The sequence below is a fragment of the Zalophus californianus genome, chromosome 7 (assembly GCF_009762305.2).
Source record: "Zalophus californianus isolate mZalCal1 chromosome 7, mZalCal1.pri.v2, whole genome shotgun sequence".
In the NCBI taxonomy this organism is placed as follows: domain Eukaryota; kingdom Metazoa; phylum Chordata; class Mammalia; order Carnivora; family Otariidae; genus Zalophus; species Zalophus californianus.
Genome location: NC_045601.1, coordinates 15,569,505 through 15,594,502, shown reverse-complemented (window position 1 = coordinate 15,594,502; position 24,998 = coordinate 15,569,505). Strand labels below are relative to the sequence as shown.

Genomic DNA, 24,998 nt, shown 5'->3' with positions numbered 1-24,998 from the left:
CAGGACCCTGGGATCACGACCTGAGCCGAAGGCAGATGTTTGACGACTGAGCCACCCAGGCGCCCCAGTTGCCTTTTAGTTTTGTTGACTGTTTCCTTGGCTATGCAAAAAGCTTTTTATCCTAATGAAGTCCCATTAGTTCATTTTTGTTTTTGTTCCCTTTGCCTCAAAAATGTGATTTTTTTTTTTTGACAGGAAGTAGGTTTTATTGGTGGGCATGAATAGGGAGGGGGCAGTGCTGAGGTTCTCATGAGTGCAGAGCCCTCCATTTGTCCAAGGGGCCACGATTAGGGATGTATTTGGCCCCACAGCCATCTGGGATAAGCCCTTTTCAGCCACCATGTCTTCAAATTCATCCGCGTTAAACTTAGTAAAGCCCCATGTCTTGGAGATGTGGATCTTCTGGAGGCCAGGGAACTTGAACTTGGCCCTGTGTAGGGCCTCGATCACATGTTCCTTGTTCTGCAGCTTGGTATGGTTGGACATGATGACTTGGCCAATGTAGACCCTGGCTACTGTGCCCTGGGGCTTTCCAAAGGCACCCCGCATACCTGTCTGCAGCCTAGATTGGAGATAGCATGAGGTCAGACCTCAATATCCACTGGAAAGGGCTGTCTCCAAGGTCCCTTGGGGCAACCCATACAATCAACAGGCTGTATACAGTACCAAGGAGGCTACTGTTCGCAGCCATGGCACACTGGGCCCCCATGGACAAAGAGCACAGTCGGCTTAATTGGCTGCAGATCAAAAATGTGATTTTTAATGGCTATAAACATTTCATCATAGAGCTACATCATATTTTCTTTTGTTACGTAGATTGTTCAAAACTTTTGCTATTATAAAAGAGGCTGAATGAACATCTTTGGACAACTAACTCCCATTAAGATTTGTAAGTCTTCAGTTACTGCAAATTATTTGAAGCTATCCAATTATTCTGGTCCTGCTAGAATGGTATTTGTATTAGACTTATAACCCCAAACCCTCAATATTGAGAAACTGCTTGATATGAGAAGGAAAGTCTCATTTTTCCTTACTCTTTTTTTTTTTTTTTTTAAATTCATGCCATATATCGTGACTTTCAATCCTTTTGAGTTCAATACAAAGTTTAGGCACAAGGGGGAGATCCTTTAGCATAGTAAAGTGGCTGGATTTTCCTCCTGTACTATTTAGCAAAGTAGATTTCAGCAAAAACAAAACAAAAACAAAACTGGCAGAGTATAATTTTCATTGTTGACTGCACACATTCTTGTGGTTTCAACTTTAAAATCATTATACCACTAGGATTCTGGTGTCTGTCATGGCAAAATGCAGTAAGGTCAATGACAAAAAAATTATGTCCTCGTTCCTTTCTTGGCTGAAATTTTATGTATACATATAATATTTGCAACAAAATATGATAGTGGTTTATCGTAGAAGTATATAAAAATAGATGAGAAAATAAAATTAAAACTCAGGAAAAGTAAAAAAAAGAATTTTGTTAACAATATAGAAAAGTCACTCTAGAAAATATTTTAATTTAATTTAATTTTATTTATTTGACAGAGAGAGAAAGCACAGCAGGGGAAGCAGCAGAGGCAGAGGGAGAAGCAGGCTTCCTGCATAGCAGGGAGCCCGATGTGAGGCTCGATCCCAGGACCCCAGGATCATGACCTGAGCTGAAGGCAGACGCTTAATGACTGAGCCATCCAGGCGCCCTAGAAAAAACTTTGTAAGAAAATAAAAATAATTGCTTTCCATTCATTTAACCTTTACGTGAAGAGAAAAAGCACTACTATGTTTGTTTTCTTATTTGGTTAATTTTAATATAGCAAATTAATTTTTACTGTGATTCAGAAAATTTAAAGGAACGAATATTCCAATTATACCTTACATTTAAAAAGTTATGAATTAGGGGGCACCTGGGTGGCTCAGTCGGTTAAGTGACCAACTCTTGATCTCAGCTTAGGTCATGATTCTCAGGGGTGTGAGATTGAGCCCTGGATCGGGCTCTCTGCTCAGTCGGGAGGCTGCTGGAGATTCTCTCTCCCCCTCTGCCCCCCCCACCCGGCTCCACCCTGTGCGTGCTCTCTCTCAGATAAATAAATCTTAAAAAAAAAAAAGAATATACAAATTGGGCGTGGTATGCCTTCAATACAGAAATGAAACAAGTGGTGTCCAAGGGGTTCATCAGACATATCCAGGCAGTCTGTAAACTTGACTGGGAAAAAGTTTCATCTTCATTTTCATTAATCCTAAATTGAAATTTATTATTTCCTTCAATTTTTTATGTCAATTGTAAATTTTTATGGTTGACGATTTTTGATGATTTGTAATTGCAGCAATATTGGCAAAAAAGTTTTAAAAGGTCCATAATTCAGTCCCAATTTTTCAGCTTATTCCCTTTCATGTTCTTCTATATTTATATAGTTACAATTATAATGAGCACATTTTTAGGTTTTTACATGGCTTCCTAAAGTATTTCCTTCAATTTTGTATAGGGGCCATAAACTTCAGCAATATTAGTGGTACCTGTCCCTTTGTCACCTGGGGAAATCATAGGTCTTTTCATATAATATAACAGTTGTTTCAGCCATCTTGAATTATTGTTTCATCATTATGTCAAAAATTAAGACACTATTTGGGGAAGTTGATAGCACAAAAACAGTTAAGAACACCTGCTCTTATTTTTCTCCTTTCCCTCCAATTTTTCTCCTTTCCTTTTCTCAAAGCTGGTGGAAGACATGACTGGATTTATTTTTTATAGGGTTTTTGTTTTTTAGGCAAAGAGGAAGCACATTATACTGTATTTTTTTCTTCATATCTCAGCCTTCACTTAATGTTAATTATCTGTTATCCAGCTTGGTACCTTCCAGGGGTCCTTAGAAGAAGTGGAAAAAATCTGACACGTACACATGGGTTGAGTCATCCTTAACTTTATCATTAGGAGATTTTTTTCAAGAAATGAGAAAGTACTTGGAGTGTTTTTTCTTATTTAGAACTCTTATCTTAAAAATATTTTAAAAATCCTAAAAATTGGAAACCAGAAAGCTATTTAAAATATAAAGCAAGAAGCAAAATTCAACAAAATTTCTTTCACATATATTTTCAATATTATGATAATTATTGAGAATCAGTGAGTATCAAGCATATAGAGATGTGTTATAATCAGAATAGAGGGGCGCCTGGGTGGCTCAGTTGGTTAAGCAACTGCCTTCAGCTCAGGTCATGACCCCGGAGTCCTGGGATCAAGTCTCACATCGGGCTCCCAGCTCAGCGGAGAGCCTGCTTCTCCCTCTGACCCTCTCCCCTCTCATGCTGTTTGTCTCTCTTTCCCTCTCTCAAATAAATAAAATATTTAAAAAAATCAGAATAGATACCATTTATGGAGCATTATGTTCCAGGCACGGTATTAAGTGCTTTACTCATAATGTGGCATAATATCCTCATAGAAACCCTGGGGGCAAATACCTGTATTCCGTTATACATGCAGGAGCACTGAGTCTCAGTGATTTCAAGTAACGGCACAAGGCCACTCAAGTAGTCAATGACAGAGCCATAATTTAAACTCCAATCTGCTAAATTCCAAAACTCAAGTTATGGCTTTTATTGAAGTTATTATGCTGTAGGTGTAATTTGTAAACATGTAATTAAATTTTTTAAAAATGAGTAAATATACTGGGGTGCCTGGGTGGCTCAGATGGTTAAGTGTCTGCCTCCGGCTCAGGTCATGATCCCAGGGTCCTGGGATCGAGCCCCACATCAGGCTCCTGGCTCGGCGGGGAGCCTGCTTCTCCCTCTCCCTCTGCCTCTCCCCCTGCTCATGCTCTCTCTCTCTCTGTATCTCTGTGTCTCAAATGAATAAATCTTGAAAAAAATGAGTAACTATACTATCATTAGAAATTTGAGTCATGAGATTATATGGATCATAAGCCATATTATCAATCATTAATATGTTGAAGTCTTAGTAGAAGTAGAAAAAAAACTCAGCTCTAAATATCGCTACATTTTAGAATAATGATCTAGAATAGGTGGGGCAGAAATAGGGATTGTTTTTCTGTATCATTACATTTGGTATCTTTGGGCACACACGAATTCATGGAATTTTACAACAGGCTGAACATTACACTGAGAAAGGGAGTCTTCTCTAAGAACTTTGGTTCATAGGGCTGAACATCAGCAAATCCAGTAACGAAATGGAAGCCTCTCATGTTTCAGGCCACCAACCAGCTGAAAACAAGTGGGTAGTTATTTTGAAGGGAAATTACTTTTGTGAACAGATGGAAGTGATTTGACAAGAATGAACTGGCTCATTCTTCCAACCAGAGGGATGACACAAAAATTGTTTTTGCTATCTTGGTGAAATCCAAAATCTGTTCATGTAAATTATCTCAATTCTTGCCTGGTCTTTGATTGCAGTACTGATAAGTTGTTTCAAATTAAATGAGGCGCAATTTTATACTGATCTGTAAAAGTATGCCTTAATTCTATATTTCTGTTCTTTTCTCATCAATTCCCAAATAGAATGTGATTTTCAACTTCTGAAGCCCCAATAATGGTGATCTTAAAGAAGACCTACCAGCCACCTTCCATTAGTAAGATGGGTTCTTGTTCAAAGAGTTAGTAACTGGGCAAGGAATCTGAATTCCCATCCCAGCTTTGTTACTAATTAACTGCGTTAATTTCAGTTAGGTGTTCAATTATCCTGCTACTTAATGTTACAGATGGGTTGCTAGAGATATAATTATGTTGTTAAGTAAGAACCAAATGATACAATTTATTTTCAGTTAAAATAATTGATTGAAAATATTCCACATTGTAGACTGTAGGCACTGTAGACAGAAATTCTTCATGGAATGGAGGAATATTTTATTATATTGAGGAGCCTGTCTCAGCAACAGGACTCCAAGGGTAATACCTAAAGGATATTATACTAAATGAAATAAGTCAGACTGAGAAAGACAAATACCATACAGATCACTCACATGTGGAATCTAAAAGACAAAACAAATGAATAAACAAACGAAAAGCAGAATTAGACCTATAAATGCGGAGAACAAACTGATGGTTGCCAGAAGGAAGAGTGGGGGGGGATGGGCAAAGTGGGTGAAGGGTAGGGGGAGGTTCAGGCTTCTAATTGAGGAATGAATAAGCCACAGTGTAGAAAAAAAAAAAGAGGCTTATCGAAGGAGAGACCCCTCTTCTTTTTCTGGAGATTGTCTTTTCCTTTTTTAATTTATTTTTTATTTTTAATTTTTTTTAAAGACTTTATTTATTTATTTGACAGAGACACAGCAAGAGAGGGAACACAAGCAGGGGGAGTGGGAGAGGGAGAAGCAGGCTTCCCGCTGAGCAGGGAGCCCAATGTGGGGCTCGATCCCAGGACCCTGGGACCATGACCTGAGCCGAAGGCAGGCGCCCAACAACTGAGCCACCCAGGCGCCCCTCCTTTTTTTTTTTTTTTAAGATTTTATTTATTTATTTGAGAGAGCGAGCAGGAGAGCATGAGCAGGGGGAGGGGCAGAGGGAGAGGGAGAAGGAGGCTCCCCGCTGAGCAGGGAGCCCATGAAGACCCTGGGATCATGACCTGAGCCAAAGGCAGACGCTTAACTTGACTGAAATACCCAGGCATCCCCTGAAGGTTTTCATGTCCTAATGTGATAGTATATTCTCTCCATTTTACACATGCAATAATAAACTGAGAGAATAAACTCCAATAGTAGCAAGCAACAGCACCTGTATTTAAACAAGGTCAAAAGGGCCCAAACCCATAGTTTTGCCACCACTTACATTGCCTCCCATAATAATAATAATACTTTTCTATCATACATTTTGCAAAACAGAAGAATTAACATACTATGTCATGTCATCACAAGAGCACTATGAGAGAGGTTATTACTACATTAACTTGGTCTATGGGGCAATAGAAGCTCAACAAGATCCGCACAGCTAGTCAGTGGCTGGATTGGGGCTTGAACCGAAAAGCTTCCAAGTCCTCTGCCCTTTCCATGGTCCCATAAATTCTTTAGGACGAGTAGTAAGATCTCAGAGATCAGAAACACAACTCTAAAAAGTTAAGCTTTGTCCTGTTGACTCCTGGTTCTCAATCTGTGCTTCTAGGAGTTCCTGGGATTCTGTGGAGGTACTTTGGGGGTTTGGGGTGGTGTGTAAGATGGGGGTCATGGGGAGGCCCTTTAGCGGGACTCTAGCACCCCACCCCTAGTCAACTAGGTGAACCAGGGAAATCTCCAAATTGGTCTAATCTGCATACTGGGCTCCTGAGAAAAATTCCAGTTGAACAAAGATTCATTGACTTTAAAAGGAGAAAGGCTTAGAAACCACTGCTGTAGGTGATAGGGAGTTTCTGAGGAGGGAAGTGGTAAAAGTCATGTTCTAGAAAGATCAGTCTGGCAGTTCTGTTGTAAAAGACTGGACTGGAGAGTCCAGTAGAGAAAGACTTAACAAAGGGAACAGAAACAGGTTACACAGGAGAGGGTGGGGAGGGGGCAGGAAAATCATAGCAAGAGGTGGGGGACAGCAAAAACTCAAATTTTCTGGATCTTAGGATCCACAGGACTAAAAAGTATTTTTCTTACATATTTATATTTTATTTCTTTAAATTATCACATGATAAGCTTGACTATTTTCTTTTGGAGTACAATTCTATGAATTTCAACACATGTATAGATTCTTGACAAACACCATAATCAGGATACAGATCAGTTCTATCATCCCCCCAAAATCCGCGCCCCCCCCCCCCGCTGCTGTTCTTTTATAAAGTAGCCTCTATCCCCACCCATAACTTCTGGCACCACCGATCTTGTTCTTTGTCCTTATAGTTTTGTCTTTTTGAGAACGTCATATAAATGGAATCATACAATATTGACATTTTGAGACTCGTGTCTTTCACTCAGCGTAATACCTTTGAAAGTCATCCATGTTGCTGTATCAACATCCAGGGGACTCTGAGACGGGAAAGAAGGCTGCAAAAGGGAAACATAGCTTGATAATGTTGGGACTGAATGTTTTTGAGCAGAAAAGGGTAATAATCAGGTCCTGTGCACTCTCTGGGGTATTCATTTATTCATTTATAGAATTATTTACTGAGAAAAAAATACGTGCTATGTACTGTTTTAGGTGTTTGGGATATAGTAATGAGCAAAATAAAAATTCCATCCTCAAGGAGGTTATATCCAGTGAGGGGAAACGAACAAGTCCATGTATGATTTAACGTCAGGAAGCGATATGCTCTGGGTAGTGGGGTAGAAGAAGAGACTATTTAAGACAGAATAGAATGGAAATAGACTGAGAAAGCCCTGTGAGCAGGTCAGATCTGACCACAGACCTGAATGAAATACATCAGTGAACCACGTGGCCAATCGGGAAAGTGAGAGGAGGAGGCAAAGGGAAGTGGTCCCCGCTGGGACCACCACACTTGCCAAGTGTGAGCAAAAACAAGAAGGTGTAGATGGAGTAGCCAGGGGAGTAGAGATGAGGCCAGGTCATGAAGAGTCTTGGGGGCTACTGAAAAGCCTTTGGATTTTTATTCAAAGTGTGATGGGCAGCCAATGGAAGGTTTTGAGCAAGAGTGACCTGCTCCAATTTATATTCCATAAAGTCCACTCATCCTGCTGAATAGAGAATAGACTCTCAAGAGAATGTGTGCAGGGGCACCTTGGTGGCACAGTTGGTTAATTGTCCAGCTCTTGGTTTCCGCTCAGGTTGTGATCTCAGGGTCGTGAGATGGAGCCCTGCGTCAAGCCCCAAGCTCAGTGCCGAGTCTGCTTGTTTCTCTCTCCCTCTCCCTCTGCCCCTCCTTTCTGCTCTCTCTCTCTCTCGTTCAAATAAATAAAGCTCTGAAAAAAGAGAGAGAGAATGTGTGCAGGATGGACTGGGGAATTGCAGAGAAACTCAGACAAAGGAGTCATGCAATCCGGGCCTGAACTAGGCTGATGGTAGCAAAAAATGGAAGAAAGATGAATGTAAAAAAAATATTTTAAAGGAAAATGGAGTCTATTATGTAGGATGTTACACAGGTTGAAAATTTAAATCATTTCCAAAAATGCAGATAAACTGGTTAGATGACAAGGCAATCATTATAAGAGAAACTAAGGATGCTTAGTCTCACTGTACCTGCTGTCTCGTGATTGAATTAATATAAACTGTGGCTTTTAAACTATGCTCCTAAGTGCCGCTGGGGTTTTGTTAGGTTGTTTCCAGGGATGCCTGGAACAGTTTGGGCCTGGAGCCAGATTTTCAACCCCACTGCAACCAGAGCAGTGCCAAGATGATGTGTTTTATATATTTGCTTCCCTGTAAAATTTCACTGAAGTGTTACACAGAAAAAAGGGAGGGAGGGTGACTCTGTGGGAAACCATACACTGAAAACCTTATTGGATGAATGAAGAGCCTTCCCTCTAGACAGATGCTCTTCTGGTGCACGGCATAGGGGACCGGGTGGGCGGGCGCAGCTACTTGTACTACAGATTGGTTTAAAAAAAAAAATATTCCCCTGGGGCGCCTGGGTGGCTCAGTCTTAGTTAAGTGTCTGCCTTCAGCTCAGGTCATGATCCCAGGGTCCTGGGATCGAGCCCTGCATCCGGCTCCCTGCTCTGCAGGAAGCCTGCTTCTCCCTTTCCCTCTCCCACTCCCTCTGCTTGTGTTCCCTCTCTCTCTCTGTCTCTCTCTGTCAGATAAATAAAAATCTTTAAAAAAAAATAAAAAAAATTCCCTTCAATAATGTTATCTCTCCATGTTTTCTTCTAATGGTATCTATACTTACAGGTTTAGTTTTACTCACTATTCAAATGCTTTATTTTTTTGCTTTAAAAAAATGAAAATGAGGGGCGCCTGGGTGACTCAGTCCTCTGCCTTCAGCTCAGGGTTGTGGGATCCAGCCTGAATCGGGGAATTGGGCTCCCTGCTCAGCGGGGAGTCGGCTTCTCCCTCTCCTCTGCCCCTTCCCCTGCTCACGCTCTCTCTCTCTCTGTCTCTCTTTCTCTCAAATAAATAAAATCTTTTAAAAAATGAAAAGGAAGTCATAATACATCTCCTTTCATAAATGTCTAACATTCTCCAACAAAATTCAGCCGGATCACGTCTTTTTGCTTTGGTTTTCTGTGTTTGAAAAATGACACATTGTATTGTTAAGGTTATGCTAGTTGTTATAACGTGTAAACACCCAGAGCTCAGTGGTTTAACAGAATAGAATGTACTCTTAGAAGTCCAGGTGGCTGGGATGGGTGTGTGGGAGGTGATGGCTTATCTGCTCTATGCAGACATTCAGGGATACAGGCTGTTGGAGGCTCTACCACCTCTCATATGTGGAGGTCATTCTGGAATCAGGATCTCGCCAGAAGACAGGAGAAGAGAGGGCACACAGAATCCCACAAGAGGTTTTTAGGGACCAAACCCGGAAGTCATGCGCTTCACTTCCACCCACATACTAAAGGCCAGAATTCAAAGTCACACCTAACCAGGCTTAGTGAATAGCTAACCAGTCTCTGCCACATAGATGGTTGTGATGTCAAAATGGAAACACAAGCCTGGGCCCTGGCTTTGGTTTTGCTGTGGGGCAAGTCAGGCGGTTTTGTGGCTATGTGTGAACACTGCAACATATGGCAATGGATTCAGAGGGTTCTTTTTTTCTCCACATACATGTTATAAAATGGTCCTGGAGCTTAGACTAAAATACCTTTTCCTCTGTTTTTAACTCACTGTCCATTCTGATCACTGCTCTGTGTGGAGCAGGTATTAAGTAATTGTGGCTGATTTAGCTGATGAAATAAAGGCAGTTTCCCCTCATAAATCAGTGTTTTGTATCGATGAAACTTTGAGGAACGACCTCAAGAGATATCCGTCCCTGGGAAGAGCTAAGGCATTCATTAAAAAAAAAAAAAAAGAAAAAGGATTATCTGAGTGCTCAGCTTTCTGTATTTTGCTTCCTTCTCTTTCTCTTCTACTAGAGGAAGCTTTATAGACCAAGGACATTTATGACTAGTAATGTAAGCTTATAAAGAGGTTATTTTAACTGACGCCAAATTTCTGGAATCAGAAGATAAAATCTTTTTTCAAAAATTAGGCTAATTTTTTTATGATATTGTTGAGAGGAGTAGCTGAGGATCACTTTATTTATATATTACAGTTTTAATATATATTATATATAATACAGTTGGTTCAACCTCAGTTGGTAATAAAATCTAGCTTGGTCTGAATCAGAAAAATCATCAAAATGTTTTTGATTACTTCTGTGAAAACCTCAGCAGGAAGCCAGGACCAATCCTGAGAAGCCAGAGCAGTGCATATGAGAAACTCTTCACCCTCAACTTTTATAAACGTTTTATTAACAAGAATTATTTGTTGCTTTTTGAAAGAAAGTTGGCATTATTTTAAAAGAAATTTAAAGCGTGTCTAAAATGAGGTCAGGAAAATCCCACACTCTCCCACCCAAACCCATAAGATTTTCCAAAATAATAAAGACATTTTAAAGATCCAGCAGAAGCTGGGATTTTGCTTAATTTAGAAACCACATTTGCTTTTGAAAGTTGATTTAATGGAATGTTTGGCAAATTATCATATTTTTTGGTGGAAATTTTTTTTAAGATTTTATTTATTTATTTAATTGACAGAGAGAAATAGACAGTGTGAGAGGGAACACAAGCAGGGGGAGTGGGAGAGGGAGAAGCAGGCTTCCAGCCAAGCAGGGAGCCTGATGCGGGGCTCGATCCCAGGACCCTGGGATCATGACCTGAGGCGAAGGCAGTCACTTAACCAACTGAGCCACCCAGGCACCCCTTTTGGTGGAATTTTTAACATGGGTCCTTTAAGACCAATTGGTCCAACTTGTAGGAGCAAAAAGAACCCGAAGAACTGCATTCATTTTTTTTTTTTCATTGCTGTTTTAGAGTATGCTGTGACATTAGGGTCCTGTTCCTGGAACATTCCTAACATGTCCTGTGAATGGATGGGGAGACCATAGCCACAGGTTTGTAGGCTCTGAGGGTGGAATCTGGATCTTCTAAAATCTCCAAAGCTTATTTATTAATTTTGATGAGAAATAAAGTATCAAGTGGACAAGACATTAACATTTGAGATCCGGGGCGTTTCCCCTAAGTTCCCGTTGTACAATAACCTCTATTGTGATTACCACATTCCCTCTTTATGCGTGTTACTGTATTCAATTAAGTTACAGTCCTGTCTTGGCTGGGGAAATAGTGTCTTTATAAAGTATCTTGCATATCTCTACTTTGGTTTAATCGAATGAGGCCAATTGATTTCTAAGTTCTTGGAGATAAGGCACTTCTGTTGCTGCTAGTTGCTACCTACAAACCCTTTCCAATATCCTGATTTTTCAAAGTAAAGAAAGTGCTTTAAGAATTTGTTCGTATATACTGAGTAGTTTATAAAAATTTTTTTAAGACTGTGATCTTCCAGGGCGCCTGGGTGTCTCAGTGGGTTAAGTGTCCAGCTCTTGATTTTGGCTCATGTCATTATCTCAGGGTCATGAGATCGAGCTCCACAAGATTCTCTCTTGAGAGTCTCTCTTTCCCTCCCCCACTGCCCCGCCCCACCTTAAAAAAAAAAAAAGATAATGATCTTTCAAAGTTCTAAGCAATTTAGAATAAGAGTAAACAATTTTGCTTTTCTAGTCCTTTTTGCAGTGTTTTGAGAGGAAATTTACTACTCTTGTGTTTTAAAAGAACAGTGCTAACAGCTAACACTTTGTACTTTGTCCCAGGTTCTGTATTGGGTACTTCACAGGCATTAACTCATGTAATCCTTACAACAATCCCGTGGGTTAACTACTATTATTCCCTCTACAGTACACACCAGGAAAGAGGCCCAAGGAGGTGGAGAAATTTACCCAAGATCACAAGGCCAGGCAATGGCAAAGCCAGGGTTTCATCCCAGGCAGCCTGACTCCAGAGTCTGTCCACTTAACCTATGTTTGAGGGCCTCAAAGTCCTGGGATAAACCCAAGGACTTTTACTATTTTTAAACAAGGAAAAGATCTCTCATACAAGCTTATACTTTGCTGGTGGTCCCCCCACCCCCTGCCCCCCATACATACAAAAAGAACTAGATCTCATTTACAGTCTGATTTCAGTTAAGGGGGAATCTACTGATTGCCAGTTTTGTTACAGCAAGGGGAAATGCTTGACCTGATAACACTTTCACTTGGTAGTCTATTATTTCTAGCTCCCAAGGAGGGCTGCCTTTTGTCTGGGAAAAATTCTGCCAACTATATGGATCAGTTCTAATTTTTCAGTAACACATCTATGGAATTAATATAGCAGTGATATTCTTTCAATATTGTAAACTTCTCTTTTAAAGATTTTATTGCTGTACAACAGCCAAAATATTTTTCTGAGCATTATTGCTTCATTTTTCTTCAGAGAATTTCACAATTTCACAATCTGATGCTTTCAACTACACTAATTGCTTGCAGCCTTTGGCCATGTTTCATTCAGTTGTTTAGAGAAATATTTAAATCAAATATGGACTTTTAAAACAATCTTCAGACAACTAAAATGTCATAGGAGTGGTTTCAGCGACAGGTTTTGAAATATAAGTCAAAAACCCGCAAAGTTATTATCGCTTCTCGGCCTTTTGGCTAAGATCAAGTGTAAAAGCCCCCAAAGTTATCGTATTACAAATTTTCCTATGAGAAACGTATATTTGCAGGACAAACAAGCAAACCAACAAAAGGAGAAACCAGAGCAATAAACTTGTGACATTACAAGAAAGCTCCAAAATAAAAGCCCAAGTGCCAGGAGAGAGAAAGCTCTTCACTGCCTCCCAGAGCTACTCATGAGGCATTTTTATCTCATCTCCAAGAGGATATTTAACATATACCTCAGCAGGGCCATGTTTATAAACATATTTCAGGATAAAATTTAACATTATAGCCGAATGAGCTGGAAATTCTGGTTTAAGCTGGATGTGCCCAGGACTTCCTGTTCCCGAACTGCAAAATGTTTGCCTTCCCCTATCAGCACCTCAGACTAAATTTGTCCCAAGCTGAACTCTCTCTCTTCCTCCCTCCTCTGCTTTATCTCCTCGCTACCTCTCAGGCTTCACCCCAATTCCAGCCTGGCTGGAAGTTTGGGGACTCCAGACCTTCCCCCACCTCCCCATCTGCACCCCCATGGCACGAGGGCCAGCCCTCAGCTGCTCCATGACAGCCCCTCTGGAAGACCTCCTCGCTCCGCCTCCATCTCCTCCAACAGATCCCACCTCTTGTTGCCCCGTTGTCTTCCTCCAGGTGCAAGCTTCCCAACGTCCCTCTTCCAAAACCTGGGCAGCGGAAGAGTTCCTACACACCATGGCCCAAACTCAGCCTGGCATCTAACCTGGAAGATGCACTTAGATGTACCAGGTCACACAGCTGGTAGCTTTTGGTCTTTCTTGATGTTACAAAGAAAAATAGAAGTCTGTATTGAGGTATGATGGGATATAATATAAATTGTCCAGGCACGCAGTTTGGTGAGAAATCTGGGCTGGAACTTGCTTTGTGCATTTGGACCTCTCTCCCTTGCTTAAACCATCATCCCGCCTGGGGCGCCCTGATGCCAGCCTGCCTGGTCTGTCACCATCATACCAGCTCGTCCCTTCCAGGCTCCAGCTCAGACCTACATCCAGACTCCATCCTCCCTCTCAACCCTCAAAGACACATCATCAGATGCTGCCTTAAAGGCTCACTTGGCTCATGTCTTGGCATCCCAGAAAGTTCAAAGGCATCTGGGTGGGGGCAAGCCAAGCACTTTGTCTGCTCCCACTTACACAAAAGTGCATTGCTGTCACTTAGAGAAAAATCTACTTAATGCTGAATAAAATTTTTTATTGTGCATATTTGTTTTTTCAGCTTTATTGAGGTATATTGACAAGTAAAATTGTAAGATATATCAAGTGTGCACAGTGGTGATCATCGCATGTATTGTAAAAGGATTCCTCCCATCTAGTTAATGAATGCATCCATCACCAGCGCTTTTTTTTTAAGTTGGCTCCATGCCCAGCGTGGAGCCCAAAGCGGAGCTCAAACTCATGACCCTGAGGTCAAGACCTGAGCTGAAATTAAGAGGCAGATGCTTAACTGACTGAGCCACCCAGGTGCCCCTGACTTTTTAATTTTTTTTAAAGATTTTTATTTTTGAGTAACCTCTACACCCAACATGGGGCTCAAACCCACAACCCTGAGAGATCAAGAGTCACGTGCTCTACCAACTGAGCCAGCCAGGTGCTCCAACCAACACTGACTTTTAAAAAGACTGTGGGAATTCATATCTTGTGTTGTCAAGAAGAATTACAAAGTTGATTACAGTGAGCAGAATTTGACTTCATAAAATTGAATTCTGAAACAACTGGATGCAGAGTTAAGAAGGAAGGGACTTTCTCAGCTTGGTTCTCTGCCAGATGCCTTGGAATTTCATCAATTTATGTGTTTCCCCGGGCAGTGTCTTTTTATTGAAAAGTTTAAAAGTGTGTAGTAATTCCACTGCAAGGAAAAACTGCAACTTGAAAGCATGGATTACTACAAATGATACTATATTTTAAGAGGAAATTTCCGAAAGCCTTAGTTTCCCTTAAGGATTTTTTTTTTTTTAATGGTCGAAGTGAAAGCCTTTGAGGTGATTATGGATTGGATATATAGCAATGTGAACTGTAAAAACAGAAACCATTGTCAAGGCCAAGAAATCCTCAGCCAATAATGGATGCAGGTAGGATAACTGGATGGAATCCAAGGAGAGCTGCTATCTTTCTGATTTTGTTCAATTTTAGAACAGCACACAGGTCCACCAAGGGCCTTCAAGTGAGGTATGTGGGGTTCCATTTTTAGGTTCTGCTACAAAGAGTGAGACCTTAGGCAGGATACTCACTTTCTCTGTGCTTGAGTATTATGGTCTGGGGTCTGATCCTCATTCTGCCCCTGACCAGCTCTACACTGGTGAGCAATTTATTTCATTTCTTTGTGATTGTTTCTTCATCTTAAAAATGGATTATTCTAATGTCCACTTGATAATCTTGTTTTATTCAATGAGATCACACCTGGAAAAGCACTTAGAATAGCTCTTGTAAGAACACATAAGTATTTCATAACTAGAAGCTATGGCTGTTACTAACACCAGTATTACTATTATATTTTCCTGCAGGTTGCTGAGAAGGTCAAATCCAAGAACGCTCACCGGGACAGGCTACTTAATTTGCAGAGCCCCGTACGAAATGAAAATGTAGGGTCCCCTGTCCAAAAATCATTAAGAATGTCAAGGCTGGAACAGCCGAACATTAAATCAAGCGCGGGACTCTCCCGCACAGCCTGCGCGCCCTCGAAGCCGGCCCTGGAGCCTGAAGGAGCAGAGCGTTTGCATACAGTAGGTGCTAAATAAAGCCTCTTGACCTTTGTGTCAGCTCGCTCCTCCAGCTCTCACGCACCAGCACGGGAACGTTGACCATAACACTGACCACTCGCTGTCACTTGTGCCTGCCTGGCTGAAGGACAAGACCTGGCATCGCGCTCGCGGGGCGGGGGGATAAGGGGTGGGGAGTCCCACGGCGAAGACCGGCCTCTCCCACCCGGGACCCCCAGCCTTCTGGCCAGTGTCTGCCGCTCAGTCACGGCTAGGTCTGGCCACACCGGGCCGCCGAGGCCGCGGCTCAGCGCCGCCCGCGCGCCGGAGGACACGGTCGGGAGGATCGGGGTCTGTCCGCCGCCCGGGGCGCATTTCAGAGGCCCAAGGCTGCGGGGCCACGCGGCGAGTGCGCAGCCCCGCCGGCCGCCAGGTCCCGCGAGCACCGCCAGCGTCGGGGCTGCGCCGTCTGCGCGTGTTTACTAGTTGCCCGAGGAGACGCGCGCGCATCCGCACCCGCACCCGCACCCGCCGCTCCCGGCCGCTTGCGCTCCTCCCGCTCCAGGCGCCCAGACCGCGCCGGCGACGCCGCCCGCAGCGCCCCGTCCGCCCCCGCGCCCGAGGTACGTCCCAGCCGGCGGGCCGCGCACGGGGGTGGCCCCGGCGGCCTCTCGGAACAGCGCCGAGCACCCGGGGATGGACGGCCGTGGGGCGTCCGGGCGCTGGGTGTTTGCAAACTTCTCGTTCCCAGTGCGTGGGTCCCTCGTAGTGGGTATGGCTCCGCCTTGGAAGTGGACTGGGACGGCCGGCGGCCGGTTAATTTTAGGAAGTTAGGAGCAGGTCGTGAGTTTGTGACGTGCGTCTGAATTTCAGTTTGCTTCTCTGACCACTGAAACGGGTGAAATTCTAAAGACAACTTCTGTAGCCCCGCGGACTCCCCCACCCCTTTCGTTTAACTTACACTACTTGCCTAGAAGTGATTCGGAGCAATTTCTTCAAAATCTGGTGTGGTAGGATTAATGGTGGTCCTGAGCAAGGTCGCTGGCCTTTTTGTTGCTGGTCACCCTAGTAACAATCATTCAGTTGTCCTTGGATCCATTTACTCAATTACTTGGCATTGGGGACTTTGGGGCATCAGATATGCTGTAGCGCGCGCGCGCGCGCGCACACACACACACACACACACACACACGAAGTTAGGGCTGGCTGAACCAGGGTTAGATATCCCCTCTTGGACCTGGCCTCAGGGTCCCACCAGGCACAGCGTGCTGGGGTGTTGCTAGAGACAGGGAAGGAATTGTGTTCGGCAGAGCTGCTAACCTAAGAGTTGTCCTCAGCCTAACCATACTGGACCACAGAAATCTCTGGGGGACACTCTTCGATTCAAAACATGGGGTGGATTCTCCAGCATGTTTTAGGAATTCTTCTAATATTTAGAAGCTTTGATTGCTGCCTTACATCTGACCTATATTTCGATTTCTTTGATTCCAGGCTTATTGTGGAAAATTAGTAATATATTGTACAAATAAAAGTTTTTTTTTTCATTTGACATTTTGCAAATTTTATCCCAATATAGCATGCTCTGTGAATTAACAATGTTAGCCCAGGGGCACCTGGGTGGCTCAGTCTGCTGAGCCTTGGACTCTTGATTTCCCTGGGTAATGATCTCAGGGTCCTAGGATCGAGCCCCCATCTCTCTGTGCTCAGCAGGAGGTGGCTTGAGGATTCTGTCTTCCTCTCCCTCTGCCCCTGCTCCACTCGTGCTCTCTCTCTCTCTCAAATAAATAAATCTTTAAAAAAAAGAATGTTAGCCCATGCATAAGTATTTAGTATTTTTATATTATTTATATTTGTTTGGAGAAACAATTGAAAGTGAATTATAGACATCATGACCCTTCATTCCCAGATATTCTAGTAGGTATCTCCTAAGAGCAAGGGCATTCTCCAACCAAAATGCAATGATCAAACCCAGGATGTTTGACATTGCTGCAGGAACTTTATCGAATGTATACTATCTAAAATATTTTGCCAGTTGTCCCAATAATGTCATTTACTGCAGAATATTTTTTCACATCAGGATCATGCATTGTATTTAGTTATGTGTCTTTAGTCTCTATAAACCTGGAATAGTTCCTCAATCTTTATTTGTTTTTGTTTTTTTAAAGATTTTATTTATTTCTTTGACAGAGAGAGACACAGCAGGAGAGGGAACGCGAGCAGGGGGAGTGGGAGAGGGAGAAGCAGGCTTCCCACTGAGCACAGAGCCTGATGCAGGGGCTCAATCCCAGGACCCTGGGATCATGACCTGAGCCGAAGGCAGACGCTTAACGACTGAGCCACCAAGGCACCCCAATCTTTCTTTGTTTTTGATGATACTGATATTTTTACAGAGTCTAGGTCATTTGTCTTGCAGAATAAGTTCGTCTGATTGTTTTTCATTAGATTTTTGGTAGAAATACTGTGAAGTGATATGTCTCAGTGTATCACACCACGAGGTGCATGATGTCACTTTGTTCCACTTTTGGTGATCCTGATTGGTGGTATTTGCCAGAGTTTTCCACTGTAAAAGTGAAAAAAAAAAAGCTTTAACAATAGGTAAGTGATCATATTAAGTAATCTTATTGATTCATATTGAGATTTTTAGGATAAATTGTACTGCCTACATAAAGGAAAATATTCGGGGTGCCTAGGTGGCTGAATTGTTTAAGTATGCAACTCTTGATTTTGCTCAGGTCATGATCTCAGGGTCATGGGATCGAGCCCAGCATGGGGCTGCACCCTCAGCTTGGACTCAGTTTGAGATTCTCCCTCTGCCCCTCCCCTCTGCGTGCCTGTGCACGCTCTCTCTCTCTAAATAAATAAAATCTTTTTTTAAAAAAACAAAATATTCACCAAGCCCAAGATTTTAATTGACCTGAAAGACCTAAATTTTACTGACACTAAAAGTAGAAGCTGAAAGCACTTATTAAAGTTAATTTTTCAGTTTGCTAAATACTTCATCTGAGACAATTTTAAAACTCAGGTAGGCAAGGCAAGAATTTCCCATTATATGGTTGTGAAAATGGCTTGCTCAGTTCCCAGCTGCTGTAGCTGGGACTTAAATATCTTTCTTTTGAAAGTTTAGTCCTTTTTTGACCACACCATCATGTACTGAAAACAATAAAATATAATAGTATGCAACTGTATGAGGACATAGAATACTGCAGAGACCAAAGGTACTAGTTCTGTGTTCATGCAATCCTGATTATACCCTTTATTATCTGTGATGACATGGGCATAAAAATTACTTATGTCTCTGACTATAGTTTCTTCATCTGAAACATGGGATCAGAGTCCTTACCACATAGTGTAGTTTTGGGATTTCACAGTTAATATATCTAATCCACCCAAACTGACAGAGTTAAGTGCTTATTAATATTAGCTCTTCTTATTCTCTGTAACCCTGGAATTTGCCTTGGCATCTACCCCCTACTGCCATCACTGACACCTCCATTAATAATACCTCAGTCACCACCTCAAGAAACAGAAATTGAGGATTTGTGTGGGGTACTGAGGGTAAAAAAATGAATTTGACACAGTTTCTGCTCTCAGTGAAGAATCAAGAGTTCACAACCAAGAAAAACAGACACAGAAACAGATGACTTTCGTTGGTATCAGCCATGACCCAAATTTAATGTGGCATTTTTCTCAAGTTGGGTTTACCTCTAATCAAATCATCAGTAGAGCTTTACTAGGCTAGAAAATATGATGAATACTGAGAGCAGTGTTGTGACTTGAAGTATAACAGCTCAAGCACAGAAGTCCGAAACATGCTTCTGGGAAATTTACAAATAGAGCTTTGAGCAGAACAGTGCAACTTTGCTGTGCATTTGAAATAAGGCATGGAAAAAAAAAAGAAATAAGGTATGGAAGCTGAAAAATGTTACCAGATTATTAAAATAATACCAGTGAGCAAAAAGCTACAACAGTGTTTGGTAAAAACAGATCAGAGATGCCTTTGCTCTGTCAGTGTTTTCACATGCCTAGAAGACCTGAACCAAAGTTGAGGCTCCAGTAAATAGTACTGTTGGGACTTTGAGCAAGTCTCTTTCCTCTCTGTGAAACAGATTAACTAACTGTCTGATGGGGTTGTTCTGAGAAGAAAATGTAGGTAGCAACAGTTTATCAACAGCTATATGTCCTCAGAGCAACAGACCTGGAGCTGGTGAAGTATAGTTATAAAGGAAGTCAAATCAGTTTTCCCTTTATTTCCCCACTATTTCCACTTTTAAAAAAATTATGAGAAAATCATCTTACCCATATTTACATGCACAGTGCAGTGGCAGTAAGTACATTTATATTATATTGCAACCATTCCACCATCCATGCCTAGAACTTCTGTTTTTTTAGAACCGTTTCATCTCAAAAAACTGAGACTCTATACCCACTAACCCATAGGTCCCCATTCCCCTCTCTCCCTTGGCCCAGAAACCACCATTCTACTTTCTGTTTCTGAATTTGACTACACTAGGTACCTTATATAAGTGGGATCACGCAGTGTTTGTCATTTTGTGACTGCCTTATTTATTTAACATACTGTGCTCAAGACTCATCCCTGTTGTAGCATGGCAGAATTTCCTGTCTTTTTAAGGCTGAACAATATTCCATTATATGTATATATCATGTTTTGTTTATCCATTCATCTGTGCACAGACACTGGGGTTGTTTCCGCCTTTGGCTCTAGTGAATAATTCTACTTTGATCATAGGTGCACAAATAGGTCTTCAAGACCTTGCTTTCAATTCTTTTGGGAGTGCTGGATGATAATGGTGTTTCTATTTTTAATTTTTTGAGGCAATACCATACTGTTTTCCATAGTAGCTGAACCATTTTACATTGCCATCAGCAATGCACGAAGTTTCCAATTTCTCTACATCCTTGTCCACACTTACATTTTTCTTTCCTGCCTCCCTCCTTCTTTTTTCTTTTTATAGTAGCCATCCCAGTGGGTATGAGGTAGTATCCATTTATACTTTTTAAAAATAGTTTTTTTAAAAAAGATATTTATTTACTTAGAGAGAGAAAAAGCATGAGCAGGGGGAGGGGCAGAGAAAGAGGGAGAAGCACATGGGGCTGGATCCCGGGACCCTGAGGTCATGACCTGAGCTGAAGGCAGAGGTTTAACCGACTGAGCCACCAAGGTGCCCCCCCATTTCTACTTTTTAAAGACTCATTTCTTCCCTCTTCTGGTTTGCTCTTTTTGTTTCCCCCTCCTCCTTTTAATCAAACTAAAGCTTAAGAAAAGATATGACTCTAATCACATGTCTTCGTATGAATTTAAGTTAGAAGCCTCCCTATCCTAGGTTTAAAGAAAAAAAACCTAAATCTCCCCAAAAAAAGGCAAGAAAGAAAAAAAGAAAAAGAGAAAAAAGAAAAAACAAAATGATGGTAGAAATAAATAGAAATATAGCAGTAATTACAATAAAGGAGAATGGACAAAATGCTCAGTTAACTGACACAATTGTCAGATTGAATTTTTTTGATCTAGGTATATGGTATTTATGAAAGACATATAAACAGAAGTATATAGGGAAGTTGAGAGCACAGTGTATAAAAAGATTCATCAGGCATGGGGCGCCTGGGTGGCACAGTTGGTTAAGCCTCCAGCTCTTGGTTTTGGCTCAGGTCCTGATCTCAGGGTCATGAGATTGAGCCCCATGTGGGCTCCAGGCTCAGCACCGAGTCTGCTTATGTTTCTCTCTCCCTCTGCCTCTGCCCCTCCCCACTCCTACACTGTCTTTCTTTCTAAAATAAATAAATTTTAGAAAAAGATTCATCACGCAAAAAATAAAGCCAAAGAAAGCTGATTAGATATAACAATATACAAAATACTTTTAAGGCAAAAATGCATTACTAGAAGTAAAGAGAGTCACTATACAAATTATATCAGTATCTCATAATAATAATTTTCATTCCACAGGAAGGTGTAAGAATTCTAAATGTATATGCAATAACATGGTGTCAAACTTGGTATTCAAATATGCAAAATAAAAATGGACAGAAACAAAATCTATAAGGACATAGAGACAAATCCAAACTAGAGTAGAACTTCTTCAACAAACCTCTGTTATTATCTGAAATAGCAACCAGGCAAAAATTTGGTAAGAGAGCTACTAAAAAAACTAAAGATACAGGCTTGTTTAAGTTATTGTGAAGAAGAATTATAGTATATAAGATATGTGGGATATGGCTGTGAAAGTTAGCAGGATGACTTTTCTCTTTTTCTAAGGGAAAAAATACCTTTAGACTAGGAATCAATTGGACGAAATCCTGGAATATGTACTCTCTTGGTAGGGATTGAACTAGATCAGTAATTACATGTTTTTCCCTTGTAAATAAATAAGGACTTTCTACTATCAAATGTAAATGACGACAATCTGATCAATGAAAACATTAGACACACCCACCTTGAAGGATTTTTATAAAATAACTGACAGGACTCAAAAGTGTCAAGGACACTCCTACACCTAAGGAGACACAACCCCAAATGCGATGAAGGGACTGGGACTGGTTTCTGGACCACAGAGAGAACAATAGTGGAAAAACTGTAGCTTAGTTAATAGTGTGGTACTAGTGTTAGTTTCCTGGTTTTAATAAATGTACCTTGCTTATCCTAGTTATTAACGTTAGGGGAAGCTGGGTAAAGGATATACAGAAACTCTGTTCTAATTTGGCAACTTTTCTCTAAGTCTAAAATGATTTCAGAATAAAATGTTTAAAAAAATAAATGATAACCGCTTAATTTATTTGTATATCTAAGTTTGTTGATTTTAACTCCAACACTTGGTTTCTCCTGTTACCTAATCTCTCTTTGACCACCTGGCTTTGGAATGCAGCATAAGAGAAAGCGTTAAAAGGACAAGTAGGAGAGTTTTTTGAACACCAAACAGGGCAAGTTTTTGTTTGCATATTTTTAAATGTGTGTGTGTTTACTTAATGTTACCAAATACAGTGTGTCGTATATTTGAAACAATAGGGAGTGCTCCTTGGTTTGTACTCGAATTAAGTTGACTCGTTATAAAGATTTTCTTTTTCTGTGTTCAAGGACAACTTAAAAACATTTAATTGAAGAAGGGAGTACCGTTTGCTGCCCTAGGAATTATTTATGCTATGTACTTTATCCAAGGTGTTTTTTTTTCCTCCTTGTTTTGCTTCCAGTTTTTTTTCCCCTTTAGAAATTGGTACTTTGGTGGCTTAGATCTAAGGCAGAGAACTTCAAAGGCATTGCTGGGGTAGACCAGTAGCACTATACTCTTTTTTTCTTACCGATACCAGCATAATTATTGGTTGTAGCTTCAATATTGGCATGTTTAATTAGTGCTTGAATAAAATATCTTAAATATTGCTTATAAAAATAAATATATGCCTTATATTTCTGAGTAACTGAAATCACTTCCTTTTCATGGAATCTACCCTGTGATTTCCTTCTTGAATCTTCCCTGTTAACTTTGTGCAGAAATGCATTTTTCAGCATAGTCAGGCCATCATAGCCTAACCTCAGTATCAGTGCAAAGGGGAACAATTTTCAGACTATATTTCTATTTGACTATAATTGTCACATTTCCTAAGTCTCTTCTACTTCAGGGCAAAAGAAATGGGCAGTAGAGGAGAATATGAAAAGGAAGTCTTGATGTCGACATCTTGTGAACATTTGAAGTAAGCAAAAATGAGAAGGTGGGAGGAAATCTGAATCAGAAATATTCTGCTTAGTGAATCACATGTCATGTTAGTCACCTATTTGGCAACCTCCCATTGAATCCTAGGCTCTTTGTTAGGCACGGAAGATACAGAAATTCTTCCCTTTTTTTTTTTTTGGTGAAGATTTTATTTATTTGAGAGAGAGAGATAGAGGGAGAGAGCAGGAGCAGGGAGGAGAGGGAGAAGAAGTCTCCCCGCTGAGCAGGGAGCCCAATGTGGGGCTTGATCCCAGGATCCTGGGATCATGATCCTGGGATCATGACCTGAATCAAAGTCAGAGACATGGGGTGCCTGGGTGGCTCAGTTGTTAAGTGTCTGCCTTCGGCTCAGGTCATGATCCCAGGTTCCTGGGATCGAGCCCCACATCGGGCTCCCTGCTCCGCGGGAAGCCTGCTTCTCCCTCTCCCACTCCCCCTGCTTGTGTTCCCTCTCTTGTTGTGTCTCTCTCTGTCAAGTAAATAAATAAAATCTTAAAAAAAAAAAAAAGTCAGACATGTAACTGATTGAGCCACCCAGGCATCCCAAACAGTTGCTGTTTTAGATAAAGTCTTGTTCTCATAAAAGTTTTATTCTTGTGGGGGAAATAAATAACAAAAAAGTAAAGAAATAGATAATCAAGCTAATTTATGGTTAAAAAAAAAAAGAGAGTGGTAAATGCTTTAACAAGAAGCTAAGGCACGAGGCGCCTGGGTGGCTCAGCCTTTAAGTGTCTGCCTTCGGCTCAGGTCATGATCCCAGGGTCCTGGGATCGAGCCCCACATCGAGCCCCACATCGAGCCCCACATCGAGTCCCACATCGGGCTCCCTGCTCAGCGGGAAGCCTGTTTCTCCTTCTCCCACTCCTCCTGCTTGTGTTCCCTCTCTCGCTGTGTGTCTCTCTGTCAAATAAATAAAATCTTTTAAAAAAACAAAACAAAAAAACAAGAAACTAAGGCAGGATGCCAAGGTCAAGATCAGCTGGGGTAAAGGGTGAGGTCTACTTTGGATAGGGTGGGTAGGAAGGGCTCCCTAAGGAGGTGATGTTTGTGCTGAGTTGTGAATGATCCCAAGAAGGAATGTTCTCAGTAATCACAAGGGCAGCTACAGGCCCTTAGGCAGGAATGAGGGCAATGGAATGAGGGCAATGTGCTTAAAAAGAGCGCAGCTTGTAGAATGTCCCTCAGTTGGGGTATGTCCAGTGTTCCCTCATAGATTCAGCTTAATCCTTTTTGGCATTTATGGTAATTCTCTATGAGAGATGTTGTATTCTCAGTGCACCATGTTAGGAGCCGTATGTCAGTTCATCTCATCACTGATGTTATGAAAGTCCAAGAGAGGCTGAGGATACGTTGCACGTCAGACAGACTAAAGGTACTTGACAACACACGCCATGCAGTTACAGATGCTCCAAAGAACATTTCTGAAATAATTGGTGAATGATATGATGCCATAGTTAAATTTCTTAAATTTGACTCTTTTATGCAAAGGGATGTTCTTGCTCTTACGAGATACATGCTGAAGTACTTGGGGGTGAAGGGCCATGATGTCGGCAAATTACCCATGGTTCAGCAGTCATAGTTGTAATAAACTCATGGAGAAAGCAATCAGTCAGATGTGGCAAAATGTTCTCATAGTTGGCGAATCCAAGTGAAGCATATACTTGGGTTTATTGGATTATTCTTGCAACTTTACTGTAAGATTGAAGTAAAACTTAAGAAACATGTGCCTGCAACAAATGTAGTGACAAAGTAGAAGACTTGCTCTTCCTAACTATTGAGCTTGCAGTGTAGTCCAGTAAATAATAAATGGTAACACATAAAAGTTTAAAAAATGATGGTGGAAAGCATGCCTAGAGTAAAGACATGGTCTCAGATAAGGATCTAGCAGGAAATACAAAAACAATTACACAGGGTGCTTTAGTAGACCAGGGGCAAGGATGGAGCTGGGCAAGTTTGGCTTCTG

General features: G+C 41.4%; 1 protein-coding gene and 1 non-coding gene across 3 annotated transcripts in view; one reads left to right on the top strand and one right to left on the bottom strand.

Annotated features, from left to right (window-relative positions):
- Positions 1-609: 609 nt before the first annotated feature.
- Positions 610-743, bottom strand: LOC113928163. The gene has a single exon (XR_003521840.2). It is a non-coding gene; the product is annotated as a small nucleolar RNA SNORA70 (small nucleolar RNA).
- Positions 744-15,836: 15,093 nt separating this feature from the next.
- Positions 15,837-24,998, top strand: part of CCDC170 (coiled-coil domain containing 170) — a 104,564-nt gene continuing 95,402 nt past the window's right edge. For both annotated transcript variants that reach the window (XM_027601691.2, XM_027601692.2), the window contains exon 1: positions 15,837-15,943. The gene's annotated coding sequence lies outside the window, so the exon portion shown is untranslated. The remainder of the gene's footprint in view (positions 15,944-24,998) is intronic.